At 42.1% G+C, this 16,137-nt stretch overlaps 1 protein-coding gene across 2 annotated transcripts in view; it reads left to right on the forward strand.

Annotated features, from left to right (window-relative positions):
- Positions 1-16,137, forward strand: part of Ston1 (stonin 1) — a 50,995-nt gene that overhangs the window by 17,492 nt on the left and 17,366 nt on the right. The window lies entirely within an intron of this gene.

The following is a 16,137-nucleotide window of genomic DNA, read 5'->3' on the forward strand; positions in this document are numbered from 1 at the left end:
CTCTCTCCTGGTTCTGTGGTTGACTGGGCTCAGCTGGGAGGGTCTTGCTTTGAATTTCTCATGCTGTTGCAGTTAGATGGTGACAGGGATCAGAATCACTGAAGTCTTCACTGGCTGGATGTCCACAATGCTGCCCTGTGTGGCTGTTCCATGTGGCTTCTCTGCCTGGCAGAATAGCCTGGCCTTCTTCAGGGATTCTCAGGACTCCAATAAGCAGGCAAGGGAGGTCTCTGGGTTAGTTGATGCTTTTGCCCCTAATTGGTATTGTTGCTTCTGCCACATTGTTTTGGTCAGAGTGTTGACAAAATCTACCTAGATTCAAGGAGAGGAGAAACAGGATCCCTTCTTGATGGGAGCGGGAGCAAGGTGATATTGTGGCCTGGCATCTTTGGAAAGCCTCTGGCCTGCAGTGTGGTTATAGGAGTCTTGAGGAGTTTAGGCAGGAAACAGACTTCGGGGAGGCACCCACTTCTCTGTGGACCCCATCTTGGGAGAATGAATCCTCATGGATTGTGGGAGTTTGAAGGGACCTTGGAAACCACTTGTTAACAGTGACTTGCTTGAACTTCCAGAGCCAGGGAGAAGCAGAGCTGGAACAAAGCTTCCACATGCTGGGCTCCGACTCCAGCTCCAAGACCTGACATACATCTGTGTGCTTATCACAGTGGAGAGGGGAATATGGGAAGAGGACCTCTGTGTAGGGGGGTGTTGGGTGAAGGTGTGTAGCATAGAGTGGTCAGCACCTCAGACTGGGCAAGTTGCTTGCTCTGATAGATCTGTTGGAGCTGTGGGCCATGCTGGGCAGGGCTGTGTCCAGGGTGGAACCAGGGTGACTTTTAGCACAGACTTCCTGAGCAGGTTGGGAGTTTCCTAGAGCCCAGAGGAAGGGATCGTCAGTCTGCCACATGTTCAAGCATCTGTGACTGAGAATCCAAGCAAGAGCTGTGTGTTTAAATATAAGCTAACCCTGAGGGTGCTAGGTGGCAAATCCAACCATTGGTGCCCACTTACATGTTTCCAATCAGACTTTGCTTTATGTGCAAAATTCTTTTGAAGCCTTTGGTGGCCCCCAAGATGCAATAAAATTCACAAGTATTTTGCGAGCACTCCCTGAGGACTTAGAGAGATGAATATTATTTTTTGTGTGCTCATGTCTGAATTTGAGACCAAGACATTAAGTAAATGCTGATCTTTCATAACCTTAATCAGTGATTTTTTAAAAAATCTCTCCGAATTTGGGGATTGCTCAAGTTGTTAAGTATTTATACACATATACATTCATGAAAGTCCATGGGGCTGGAGAGGATAGAAGAAAACCTGCTCCTGTCTTTGCAATTCAGTAGCTTCAGCCTGTGTAGCTACAGTGATGGAGGCATTTCCCAGTGACCTTTGTGGTCAGTAGCATCCAGGACTGGCCATGGATATACCAAACTACGTTTGATGTGGGGGCATGTGTGTAGCCGTCATCACCTCCCGGGTTGTCTCTGTTGGCTTGTGGCCCAGTTCAGACAGCCAGAGAGGAGACCTGCCCTAGTGATGACAAATGTGTACATGAGTGGATATTTTGTGTCTGCTCACTGGGGTGAATAAAGCCAGGTGGGAGAACTTCTTTTACACCAGCTTTAAGTGGCCCATGACCCAAATCAATAGAAACACAAGCAGTGTTTCAATCCTGAACGCCTGATTTGCTGCCCATGTCTCTCGACTGGAGCAGATGCTCATTCCCTCCCTCTGAAGCTGTCCCTGCCCTTGAGCCATGTTGCCTGGATTGCTGGCCACTCCTGGTCTCCCAGTGCATATTAGCAGGGTACGTTTTATCTCTCATTTGTTGTTTTCTTTAGTCTTTCCGACCAGGTTATACACACTGTAGAAGCAGGAACCTATAGTAATAAATCTGTTTATGATCACTCCCATGCACTGCCATTTCACAGATGTTGCTTTATTAGTATGTGCAAGAACCCATTAAGGTAAACTGTCAGTCTGTGTGGATTAGTGTAACTAAATACCTTAGACTGGGCAGCTCAGGAACAACAGACATTTATTGCTCATAGTTGTGGAGGTTGGGAATTTCAAGGTCAAAGTGACTGTAGATTTGATGTCTGGTGAGGGCCTGCTCTGCTTCATAAATGATACCTTCTTAACGGTGTCCTCCCACAATAGGAATGAACAAGCTCTGTAGGGCCTCTTATAAGGGTACAATCCCAATCAGGTCAGAAGGGCTGTTCCTACTGACCACAGCTTGTCTGGTGTATGGGAAGGAGTTGTAGTTTAGAGCATTAAATATTTCTTTTGGGCTATTGAGCAACTTGCCTTCCTTCAAATACTAAAGGTTATTACATGATAATTAAGATAAATTATTTGACCAGTTTTCATAGAAAATGTTTGAATTTGGTGATTCCCCTGCCCCCTAATAAATATTTAAGTCCAGAGAGAGAGAGATCCTCTTTAAAGTTTTTTAAACTTCCAAGACTTTCTGCTTATCTTCAGGAGGAGCAGTTGGGCCTATTGGGAGAAGGAAGGAGATTCACATGTTTAAGTTGTGTGATCTGAGCCAGGCTACCATCAGCTAACTTTATCTCACATCATTTTGATGGTTTCCTTGGAGAATTCAGAATAAAAGTCCTGGAACCACCTCTAGTAACCACAGCCCAGCTCTCCAGGGCCGTTGTGGGGATAATGCCCTCTCTCTTCTCTCTCTGAGTGCCTTACTCTTTCCACCGGGGAACCCACAGAACACAAATGCCAGAAGCCAGCTCTGAAAGCAGACCTTGTTTGCAGGCCCTCGCTGGAACGAAGGATTGCTTGTCTGCCTCCTTCCAGCCAGGAGTGGGCTGAATTTTCTGGAGAGTGGGAAGCCCTGGGGTCCTTTCTGTGCTACTTCTGAAACCAGAAGGTAGGTAGGGTATGAAGGGCTGCCAGAGACCAGTCCACCCAGGAAACAACACAGTATCACACTGCAAAAACCCAGAGTCTGGGTAGTGACGTGGGTGGGCAGCAGCCTGGCCTCCATGTAGGGTGAGTGGGCAACATGTTCCCTTTCTTCCAGATGGGCAGCCTGGCTCAGCTGCTGAAATTGGCCCCGACCCTTGTCTTTACCGACCAAATCCCAAAACTCCAGTCTTTCTGCATGTATTGTTCCTGTCCTCTGCACTCCTTCAGCACCCCAGGAAGAAGCTCTTTCCTGTTTTGGGGTCTCTGTCTCCTGGGTTTACTTTGGGCTTCCTGGGTGTGTCACTCCTTTTCATTTCCTCCTCCTATAAATTGGCTCAGCCCTCAGCCCTGAGGCCCTGTGGCTTTTTCTTTCTTGCATTCACCTCTCACTTAGCCCAGAAAGACCCCTGACTCTCTCTGCTAGCCCCTGGTTCCTCTTAAACATTCCTGTGTCTTGTGTCTGTTCTAGGGCTCTGCTGTTCTGAGTGCCAGATTACACCTGCCTGCTTTCCTTTAAACCCTTTGAGTCCTCTTTTAAAATATCCCTTTATCCTCTTGTCCTATGCTGATTTCTGCCCTGATTGTTAGTATGTTTTGTGGAAAGATCATGAGATTTGGGATTTGAGACAGGGACCAATTCTGACAGAACCATTTTCTGGTTGTGTGATCCGAGGCACATTGCCAAACCAAGGTTTCCAAAGCCTTGACTGCAGAGTAGACCAGTGCAGAAGGCTGCACCTCAGGCCTGCCACATTCCCAGCTCCCTGACCCTAGAGCAGGTTTCTCAACTTAAGCACTACTGATGTTTCCAGAGGAATAATTCTTTGCCCTGTGTGTCCAATGCACTCACTATAGGGTGTTAGCAGCATCTCTGGCCTCTGTCTACAAGATGCCAGTAGCATCCCACACCCATGGCTATGACCACCCAAAGGTGTCTCTAGGCACTTCCATATGTCCCCTGGAAAGCAAATCGCTCCTGTTGAGAACCACTGGTAGAGAGTGATGTTAAGTTTTGGTTTGTGGGTGACAGGCATGGACCCAGGTTTTCAGGTTATAACCTTAAAGTAAGTCATCAGCTGCATGTGTGAAGGGCCATGTCACTTTTAATCTTTCTTTCCTGATTATTTTTGATGTCTCCAGCTGCTGTGCTGACTTGCTTATTAACTAGTGCTTTTCATATCACAACCCAGTTCAGCACATACCAGGATTGCACTTTGATTTTCTCTTGCTGGAAAATGAGAGACCTTTCAGGGTCAAACACAAGCCCTGGGACTCTCGCTGGCGACCTCTCAAGCTTGGTATTGCCTGTTGCTCAGGCCCTGGCCTTGTAGCTATGATGATGCAGATTTGGGAACCTCATGCTTGTAAGCATTGTGTTGCCATTTTTGGGGGAACCTACTATGTGGCAAGTTACTTATTTGGCCCTTATGAATTAGACTCTTTATTTTCACATTATAGATTGAGGAAGTGAAGGCCAAAAGACACTTAGCAACATGTCCTAGAAGTAGTGATTCCAGGAACCGGGATGAGAAGCCAGGTGACTTTGACATGTCAGCCCGTAGCACTTGACCTCCATGCTCTTCTGCCTTTGTGGGTTGAGCCATTGCTATAACTAGAGGTCAGAAGCCCACGGGGAGCAGGGCTCTTCTTACTTGGTTTTCAAATGCCTATCTTGCTACCCACAAGTCCTAGGGTATGGTGTTGTGAATGAAGAGCAGAGCTGCAAGCCAGGTAGAGGCTGGTCGAGCCTTGGGTCCCAGCACTGGGTCCAGCTTAGGAAAGGCCCCCAGTTAATCTAACTTCCTCCTTCATAACTTGGACATAACTTGGTCATACAGCCGGCCTGACAGATAGCCAAGAGGTCTGTGCCACTCACTTAAATGCGGATGAGAGGCTGACCCTAGCCTGGCCCTCTTTGGTCCCCTGCCTGGGCCTCCCCCGTGAGGACTGCTGGTATACCAGAGAAACAGTCTGTGGCTGCTGCTAGTCTGGGGAGCTATGCTGAGAACCTGCCAACTCAGTGAAGCCACTAGGGGCCCCAGAGCCAATCCTCCAGGTCATGGAAGAGAAGCTGGCAACAGAATGAAAAGGCCGAGGTATCTGGATTTAAGGGTGGACTGTGTGTTCTCTGGTTCCATGTTCCACAGTGTCGCGGTACACCTGCCATGTATGTTATGACAGCTTCCTCCTCCTCCTCAAGGCTCGAGAGCACATTAGTATCCTATAGGCTGTGCAGAGGGTAGCCCTGAAGAGACCTGTCAATCTTTTAAACCAGGAATTCTCAATTGCATATGGCACTGGATCTTTTTTTCCTACCCTATTAACTTCTCTCCATTTTGGAAGATGCTGTCTTCAAGGATGGGTGACTTATGAACAAGAGATTCATTTCTCATAGTTCTGGAGCTGGGTGTCTGAGATCAGGGTGCCAAAATGGTCGAGTTTGGCCAAGGTTGCAGATGACCGACTTCTCATCTTTGGCTTGGTATCTGTTCATACTGGTGTCAGAGATAAACAGTGGGCCTTAAGATGCTGAGAATAGATATTCATTGGGGATAACTATTGCATTAGGGGAAAGAGTCTAGCATGAACTGAACTTGATTTGTACAGAAATGACTGAGACTTGTGAAGGGAGATTGAGCCCTGTAGAGTCAGGAAGTGAAAAATTACACAACATGGGAAGGGCATTGGTCCAGGTGAAACCCATTTAAGTTTGCAAACTGGTGTTTATCAAAGTTGGCTTCTACCCTCCCATCAAGCCTGGAAAACGGGAACCCTACCTTCAGGTATGGGCTGAAACAAACAGTAAACTCTTCAGGCAGCCTTGAGTTTTGTCAAGCAGGCACTTTAAGGGAGGCCAGTGTCATCGGAGGGATGCAGCCTTGAACCATAAGAAGCCATGTTTGTTCTCGTTCAAGGCTTTATAGGTCAGAATCGACAGGCCTGTTTAAGAAGGAGGCTCTGATACTGGCTAGAGTCTGGTCAAAGAGAGAACCTCTGTCATTCCTCCCAAAATGTAGGAAATTAACAGATTATAAAATAAGCTTTAAGAAATAACCAGGACCCAAATTCAATGCCAGAAAAATGAAGGTTAACTGTCATAGGGGAGAGGCAGGGTGGGCAGCTGAGTTGGAATCAGAGCCGATAGTATTCAAAGGCATGGGGAGATTATGCTGTGGCTTAATATTTTACAAATGGTATTTCCTGTTGCATAGCTTACCTAAATACCACAGGTTTGGATGGAATATTATGGACTGTACAACATAAGTGTTAATAGTACAGCTCATGTGGACTGGTTAATTCTCTATGACCTAAAATGAAGTGAGGCTTTTCATTTTTCTTGACGTTTGTTTCCTTTCTGTTTCAAACATTTACTTTTCCTTTTAAAGGGAAAACTTCTGTAGGAATGATATTTGAAACACTGTCATAGCATAGTAAACCTTTAAGAGAATTCTCCACAATGCATTTTTACACACTGGTCTGTCCTGACTTTGTTTCCACCATATGCATCCTGGGGGAGCAGTTTGGGTAACTGGATTGCACTCCTCCAACCACACAAAACAAGACTAGGGCTTTTCAAGTGTAGCTCCAGTCTAGTTGTATCGCTCTGGAGGAATCTGGCACTGTGGGGAATCTGAGAATTCCTTATTTGGGAAACAGCCAATGAAATCACACAGAAACCGACATTAAGACATTCCTTCTCTGGATTATGCGGTATTGTTACAGAGCAAAAAGTCAGAGGCATAAAAGACTAAATTCGGTCTTCTGCAAAGGCTAGGGTGTTCTTGGGAATCCAGATGTGTTCCTGAGGCTTGAGGAACATTGAGCCCAACAGTGACAGTTGGGCTCGGGGCTGATACCAGGAGGAAACAGATAGGCATTGGTGATGACCTCCTGAGCTCCATCAAATACTTCCTCAGCCTCAGTCCTCCCTCAGCATCTGGCGGTTACAAGAAGCCAGATGCTAGGGACACACTGGAGGGTGTTCTCCATAGACACACTGAGAGGAACCGTCAATCAGCCGCAAATGGCCTGGAATGCTGCTTTGCCAACCCAACGCATCTGATCTGATTTCTTCAATCTGCAGGAGAAGGTAGAGTGTCCTATGTACCTTTTTGGATGATTTCTTTCTTTCTTTCTTTTTTGGATGATTTCTGAAGAAAAGCAAAGGAAAACTTCAAAGAACAGCAAAATAGAGGGGTTGGGGTGAAACGGGAAGAAGGACTTTTCAAGGAGTTAGACAAAGTTTGGAGAATTAGACAGTATGCCAAGACACCTCCCAGAGGAGAGGGGTGCACCTATAGGTGTTTGTTAGACAAGAGTTCTGAGAAATTGCTCATTATGAAAGATAGGATGGCAATTGATGCAGTCAAGAAGGGACAGGAAGTAGGTCAGGCTGAGTTGTGAAAGTCATTCTCAGAAATGATCTAAATCCATGCTGGGCTATTGTTGTTCTTGAGCAGCTTTGGAGGAAACTGTTCCAGAGTCTGCTTTTCCCACAGCCTGATGCAGATGCATGTGATGGACTTGGTGGAGAATCAGGCTCTTCCCAGGTGAGAATAATGTCCCTCCAGTTTAGAGAGCTCCTGGCTACCGGAAGTGATGGCTCTCCCTGGTGCTAGCTCTTTAGTTAGGGTGGTGGAAAGTATTCAGAAACGGCAGGACAATAAATGCCAGCAAATCACCTAGGCCTCAGGAAATATTTGACTTTAGGATCAGACAGAACTGGTCACAGCCCAGGCCCTGTCTCTTAGGTGAGTAGCTTAACCTCTCTGAACCTTATTTTTCTCTTCAACAAATGATGATAATGTTATCAGCCCATGAACTTCCATACACAGCCTTTAGCAGACCAGGTGCACATACTATTTGATACAATGTTTGTTAGTGTGGTTCATTGAACAGAATGCCTCCAATTTCTTCCTGACTCTCAAATTCAGTGATTCTTTGAACTGAAGTGGGCAATATAGAGACTTACTTTTCTGAAAAGTAAAAAAAGATCATTTTAAATTATTTAATAAAAATATATTGAATTTAAATTCGTGTCAGGCGTTCGCAGATGGAGTGGAAAATGCTCTAACAAATGAAACTTGAGCCCTCCTTGAAAAAGCTTCACTCTTGACTCTAAATAATATGAGATATTTTCCTGTGATGACTTGAAACAGTTTATTCCCAAATTCTTTTTGTTGAGGCTGCTTTTTCCCCCCATCAGTGCCTCTTACTTACAAAACCTGTTGCAATATTATTAATATTTAAGGGACTGCTATTTGTGACTTCTTTTCAGAAATAATTTAGAGTCAATTTGTGATAATCTCTATAATATTCCCACAGGATTTCTTAAGTGGAAGAAAGTGTGGGAACTTGTGCAGGTGCAGGCTTTTTGCACATTTTTCAGGCTTAGTTCCCTCCTGTTACTGACCTACCATGTAGGATGGTGAGAATAATTGATTTTTCTAGGACTTCCCTAAAACAGGGATTGTTAAAGTCTTGCACATTCTAAGGAATGTGCTAGACTTCTGAATGCCCCCTGTCGTATGTGTTCATGTGTAAGGCTGAAACTACATCCTCATTATTCCCAGTATGGATAGGCTGTTGCATCTAATTTGTTCTTGGGTTCAACTTATGCTGCTTTGAAAACAGGTGGCTATAAATAATGTCTAATAGTCTTAAAGAAAAGCAAGTACTCCACTTACAAATTTTTAAACCTCGGACATAGATTTCTAGAACTTTCTATCATGATACATTTCCCTTCTCTATGTGTGCCTCACTCCTCAGGGTCTTGGTGACTTTCCCTGTCTCTGAACTTTGTCTGGAATTGTCTTCTAGGAGTTTGTAGCATAATCCAGATTGACTGAAATTAGACCCTCTGGAGTGTTTGGGGTGTGCAGGGAGGGATGGAGTTCACAGTTGAGGAAAGAATGAGAGTCAGACTGGAGGGTCTTTGCCTCAGAGGAAGGTGGCTGGGGGACTGGCAGCCCGGAGCTCTGAGTTTCCAGCTCTGCACTTACTGGATTCTAGACTTTGGGGAAGATGCCTAAATGTTGTAGTCCGGTTTGGATTGTTACAAAGTTTAAATGAGATATTTTCCATGTCAGGGCTCTGTCAGTGCTCTGGGGAGCACCGTGTATATTAGATCATATGCCACTTACAATGTAGGAAACAAAACGAAACAAAGTAAGGTTAAATAGATGCTGCTGCTTGAAGACTTCTGCCTTCAGTGTCTCTGTGCAGCTGAGGTACAGTAGTAGAAGATGCATCTCAACTGCCCTGGGCTTTCCCATCCCTTTCCAAGACCTAGCAGGCTTCTTATAGTCTTGGGCTTTGAGCAAGATGTGACCTCCTTTCCCTGTGAAGTTCAGGAGGGAAGGAAAGCACTGGATGGAAATGGTCCTAGTTGTTGACTTTGGGCCAATTGACTGGTGGGGGCTTTGAGGCCAGAATAGAAAGATGATGTCATTTATAGGGAGGGGGGTAACAGAGGTATGAGAGAAAAGGAAATGTGTGCAGAAGGTCTGACAAAGAAAGGGAGCAAACAGGGAGAAAGAGGAGTATGGAGGAAACAAACCTGTTTGTTCAGAGCAGCATTATACTCCCTCTGCCTTCAGGGATAAAGGTTTGGGTTCCTGTTGGTCAGGATGCAGGATTCTGTTGGGATGAGTGAAACTCATGGCACATTTGCTGAGGGTTTCCTCCAGAAGAATCCTGCACCAGGAGGGGGCTAGGGGTTGGGTGGGAGTGCACCTTACACGGATTTTTGGGTTCAAGGTAGGAGAATTTTTGGTCTGCTTAAAGAAAAAAAATATGTCTGCTTGCAGAGAAATGGGATTGATTAGAAATGGGATTGATTAGAAATGGGATTGATTAGAAGTGGGATTGATTTCTTTTCCTGGCTTATGGAAATCACTTTATTTGTCTCATAACAAACAAACACGAAAGAAACGAGAACACCACCCTTCCAAACTTCGACGTTTACCGAGGGAAAACTGCTGAGGCAAAATAGTTGGCACAGGATCTCAGTTTGAAGCTGAGTTATTTCTTCTCTTGGGCTTCTCTTTCTTTTTAATAAACTCAACTAAAGTAAATATTTTCACAGTCTCTCATCCTATGTAGGGAGTTGTTTTGGCTGGAGTCCTGGTGAGGAGGGTGGGAAGAGGACAGGTCAAGAAACACTGCTGCTGATTTCCTGCCCGGAGCCCCCTGGCGGTATCCTGTGGAGACACGGCTCTTTCTGCTCCCAGGGCAAGTGCTTTTTGGCAGCTTCAGCCTAAAGGGGACAGTGAAGTGCCCTCCAGAGAGCTAGCAGCCGGCTGCTGTGCCACTGTGTGTTTTTGTGCCTTCCCTCAGGAATGTGTGGAGGCAGCAGATGACAACACTGAGGGCTCTGTCCCCAGAGGAGCCCCAGGCCCCCTCTCTCTGCTCTGGCTTTTTTCCAAGCTGGCATGATTGCATTGGTTGAACCCTCATTACCCACAAGGAGAGAGGGCTGGAGGGAGTATGGCCTTTCCTGTGGGCACTGTCGCAGCGGGTTGTAAGTTTCACATCAGTAGATCTTAGGGAGTTTTATTCTGTTGCTTTTGGGTGTTTGGTTAAAAACCTTAGCACTGAGGCCCATGAACTCGGTGGTAACCGTTTCTGCTTTTCTAGAAATTTCCAACGGCATGTCCACCACCGTAGAATTGTTTTAGAGTTGGAAAGGACTCCAGAGATCACTCTGGGGCAATCACTGAATGTTCTGAGAGGCTGTGCACATAGCTCGTGAGTGACCATGGTGCCCAATATTCGGGTGACCCTATCTCCAGGTCAGTGCAGTGGTCTTTACAGCTCATTGACTCTGGTGCCATTGGAATAATTTCATATCAGGTTGGACTGAAGTGACCTGTGTTCACATCTGGTTCTATCCATACCTGAATATATACTCCAGAGAAATGATCACACAAAATTTACACACAAGCTAGGTGGGGTGGTACGCGCCTGTAATCCCAGTGACTCAGGAGGGTTGCAAGTTTGAGTCCAGCCTGAGCAACTTAGTGAGATCCTGTCTCAAAGTAAAAAATAAAAAGGGCTGGGGATGGTAGTTCATTGGTAGAGGGCCTTTGGGCTCAATTCCTATTACCTGAAAAACAAAAACAAAAAACAAACTCACAAATATGTACAGCAGCATTATCCATATCAGCTAAAGAAACTGAACAAACCACAGGTCCACCAACTGATAAATGGAGTAAACAAAATGTGGTACAGCCACACAATGGAATATTATCCAGCCATAAAAAGGAATGAAGTACTGATAGGTGCTATACCACGGTGAACCTTGGAAACATGCTAGATGATAGAAGCTGGACATAGAAGGTCATACTTTGTATATTTCTACATACCTAAAATGTCCAGAAAAGGCAAGTTTATAGAGACAGAAGATAGATGGGTGGTTGCCAGAGCCTGGGAAAAGGGGAAAATGGGGAGTGACTGCTAAATAGATACAAGGTCTTGGGGGATAATAAAAATGTTCTAGAATCAGTGCTGATGGTTGCACAACTCAATCAACTAAGTCCACTGAATTGTATACTTTGTTGAAAAGGGTAGAGTTTATGGTATGTGCTTTTATATCTCAAGCTATTATTTTAAAAAAATCCTGATTCTACTATTTGCTGAGTGACTTTAGACAATGGAACAAAACCACCTATGAAACAGAAATAACAGTGTACATTTCACAGGGTCATTTTGATGAACAAGATCATGAATTAAAAAATGTTTCTAAACTATAAACCTCACTGATGAGCTGTCAATGCATTATTAGTTTGTTCTGAAAAAAGTTTATTATAAATTAGATTTTTAGATTTTCCTCCTGTATTTTCCACAGGATAACAAGGTCTGGCTACATAGTAAACTTAGTGATTTAATTAGAAAATAGGACAGTTTTTTTTTTTTTTTCAATCGTGAAAACCACAATGAGGTAGACCCTTTTAACAAAATTTTAAGTGTACAACATAGTATTGTTAATTATATTCACATCGTTGTGCCGAAGATCTCCAGAACTTTTTGATCTTGAGTGACTGAGACTATACCTATTGAACAGTCACTCCCTGTTTGTCCCTCGCTGCTGCCTCTGGCAACCACCATTTACTTTCTGCCTATGAATCTGACCACTTTTGATACTTTGCATATGTGAGATCTTGCAGTACTTGTGACTGGCTTATTTCACTTAGCCTGAGTTGCTCAAGCTCTGTCTGTGTTGTAGCTTGTGTTAGAATTCCCTTAATTTAAGACTGACAAGTATCTTATTGTATGCATATACTGCCTTTTCTTTATTCTTTCACCCATCAGTCAACATTTAGGTTATTTCCACCTGCTGGTTATTGTGAAAAATGGGTGCAAGGAACATGGGAGTGCAAATCCTCTTCAAGATCCTGTTTTCAATTCTATTGGATAAATACCAAGATGTGGATTGTTTGGAAATAAGGTAGCCATATTTTTTAATTTTTGTGAGGAACTTTTATACTGTTTTCCATAGTGGCTGTGCCATTTTAACATTCCCACCAAAAATGTACAGAAGTTCCATTATTTGCACTATCTTGCCAACTTTTGATTTATTTATTCATTCAACTAGTGCTGGCAATGGAACCCAGGCCTTGTGCATGCAAGGCAGGTGCTCTACCGCTGAGCTACATCCCCAGCCCTATTTGTTTATTTTTTATATTGATCCTTCTAGCAGGTATGACATGATACCTCGGGTTTTGATTTGATTTTCTCTGATGATTGGTGATGCTGAGCATCTTTTCATGTACATGTTGGCTCTCTGTCTTTTGTGGAGAAATTTCTAAGTCCTTTTGTGCATTTTCTAATCAAATTATTTGTTTTTTGCTATTGAATTATTTGAGTTCCTTCTGTATCTTTTAAAATATTAATCCCTTATCATATATATGGTTTGCAAATATTTTCTCCTATTCTGTATGTTTTCTTTTTAACCCCCTTGACTGTTTCCTTTGCTGTGCAGAAGCTGTTTGGTTTGATAGAGTCCCATTTGTCTATTTTTCCTTTAGTTGCCTATACTTTGATGTCATATTCAATAATCATTGCCAAGATCAAAATTATGAAAATTTCCTCCATATTTTATTCTAGGAATTTGACATTTTTAGGTCTTACCTTTAGGTCTTTTATACATGCTGAGTTGATTTTTGTGTATGGTATAAGATGAAGTTCCAATTTCATTGTTTTGTGTGGGGATATGCAGTTTTCTGAATACCTTTTGTTGAAGAAAGTATCCCTTCCCCGTTGTGTATTCTTGGCACCCTTATCAGGTAACATTGACCATGGATTTATTTCTAGACTGTACCATCTCTCCAATTAGTCTGCAAATGTGCCTTTAGACCAGTACCGTACCGTATTGTTCATCTTAGCTTTGGTATATGTTTGAAGTCAGTAAGTGTGAGGCCTTCATATTTGTTCTTTTTATCTAGATTGTTTTGACTATTTAGGATCCTTTCTGGTTCCATATGAATTTTATAATTTTTTTCTATTTTTGATAAAGAATGCCATTGAGATTTTGATAAGAACTACATTGAATCTATAAGTTGCTTTAGGTGGTATGGCCATTTAAACAATTTTAAATTTTCCAATCCATGAGTAATGGACATCTTTTTACATATTTGTGTCTTGTTTAATTTTTTTCAGTGACATTAGATAGTTTTGATGTTTTATATTCTTTTGTTTCCTTGGTTATGTTTATTACTAAGTATTTTCTTCCTCTGGATATAATTGTACATAAGATTGTTTTCTTAATTTTCCTTTTGGATAATTTGTTGTTAGTTGGTGAAAATTGGGATTTATGGTGTTATCTTTAGGATTTTTATACATGGAAATTATATTGAGGTAATTTTCTTTTATTACTAATTTGAATATTTTTGTCATGAAAATATTTGTTAAATTTTATGAAATGCTTTTTCTTTATCTGTTGAGAAGATTGTGTCGATTTTATCCTTCATTCTGTTAACGTGGTGGATCATATTGATTGATTATTGTACATTGAACCATCCTTGCATCTCAGGGATGAATCCCACTTGGCTATGGTGTAGGATCATTTTAATGTGCAGTTGAATTTGATTTCCAAAGATTTTATTGAGGAATTTTGCATTTATATTTGCTGGGAATATTTGGCCTTTGCTTTCTTTTCTTGTAGTGTCTCGCTGGCTTTGTTATCAGGGTGACACTGGCATTATGAGTTTGGAAGTGTTCCCTCCTCTTCAGTTCTTTGGAAGAGTTTGAAAGAGTTTGGCATCAATTCTTTGAGTGTTTTGTAGAAAGCAGCTGGGAAACCATCTGGTCCTGATTTTTTTTTTTTGGTTGGGAGATTTTTTATCACTAATTGAATTATCTTACTAGTATAGGTCTGTTCAGATATTCTGTTTCCTTATGATTCAGTATTGATAGGTTGTATGTTTTTAGGAATTTATCCATTTCTCTTGTGATCTGATTTGTTAGTATATGATTGTTCATAGGAGTCACTTATAATACCTTTTATTTATGGGGCATTAGTTGTAATGTCATCTTTTTTTATTTCTAATTTTAAGGTTTGTATCCTTTATGAGTTTAGCTAAAGATTTGTCATTTTTGTTGATCTTTTCAAAAAAGCAACTCACAGTTTCATTGCTTGTTATTCCTATTTTCGATTTTCTTCTTCTTATTATTTATTTATTTATTTTTGGGAAAAAAGGAAAAAAAACCATTTTATTGCTTTGCTAGCAAAGGAGAAACACAGGGGACTCCTGTCTCAAGAATTATAGGCGGGCTGGGGATGTGGCTTAAGCAGTAGCGCACTCGCCTGGCATGTGTGCGGCCTGGGTTCGATCCTCAGCACCACATACAAACAAAAATGTTGTGTCTGCCGAAAACTAAAAAATAAATGTTAAAATTCTCTCTCTCTCTCTCTCTCTCAAAAAAAAAAAAAAGTTGTCAACCCCCAAAGAATAAATATTAAAAAAAAAAAAAAAATATATATATATATATATATATAGGCATGTGCCACCTTACCCAGCCAGCTCTGTTTTCTATTTCATCAATTTTTGCTGTATTCTATTATTTTTCTCTTTTGTTAATTTTAGACTTAATTTATTTTTTTTCTAACTTCTTGAGGCATAAAGTGATGTTACTTCTTTTGACATTTTTCTTATTTTTTTAATGTAGACATTATGGCCATTAATTTCCCTTTTGTACTCCTCTTAAGTTTGTTATGCTGCGTTTTCATTTTTATTTGTCTCAGGATATTTTCTAATTTTCTCTCTTGCTACCCCCTTTTTTTGTTTGCAATGTGTGACTATACAGTTTATCCATTATTTGAGTTGTGTTTTGTTTAATTTCCACATATTTGTGTCTTTCCAGATATTATTTGATTCCTCCTTCTGTATCTGATTTCCAGTTTTATTCTATTGTGGTTGGCAAAGATACTTGTGTGGTTTTGGTCTTCCTAAATTATGACTTGTTTTGTGACCTAACGTGATCTGGTGAATGTTCTGTGTGCTTGAGAAGAATGTGTAATCATTCTGCCACTGTTGGGAATGTTTTGCATATTGTCTGGTAGGTTCATTTAATCTATAGTGTTGTTCAAGTCTCTGTCTGGATGATGTCATTATTATTTAAAGTGGAATATGGAATCTGGGAACAGTAGTGCATACCTATAAACCCAGCTACTCAGGAGGCTAAAGCAGGAGGATCACAAATTCAAGGTCAGTTTGGACATCTTAGCAAGATTCTGCCTGAAAAGAAAAATAAAAGGACTGGGGTGTAGCTTAGTGGTAGAATGCCCTTGGGTTCAATCTCCAGTATTAAAAAAAAAAAAGTAGTATATTGAAATCTCCTAATATTGTTTGGCTCTTGGTTTAGTCAGCTTTTTCACCACTGTGACCAAAAAGACCTGACAAGAACAATTAGAGCAGGAAAAGTTTATTTTGGGGCTTATGGTTTCGGAGGTCTCAGTCCATAGACAACTAGGTCCATTCCTTACGGTGAAGCAGAACATCATGGTAGGCACAGCCCAGGGAACCCCCTCCTACAGCCACAGCCACAGCCACACCTACCTGCTTATAGTTACCACTCAGTTAATCCCTATCAGAGATTTAATGCACTGATTAGATTAAGACTTTCATAACACAATCATTTCATCTCTAAAGTTTCTTTTGCATTGTCTCACACATAAGCTTTTGGGGGACACCTAACATTGAAACC

The sequence above is a fragment of the Callospermophilus lateralis genome, chromosome 14 (genome assembly GCF_048772815.1).
Source record: "Callospermophilus lateralis isolate mCalLat2 chromosome 14, mCalLat2.hap1, whole genome shotgun sequence".
NCBI classification, from domain to species: Eukaryota; Metazoa; Chordata; class Mammalia; order Rodentia; family Sciuridae; genus Callospermophilus; species Callospermophilus lateralis.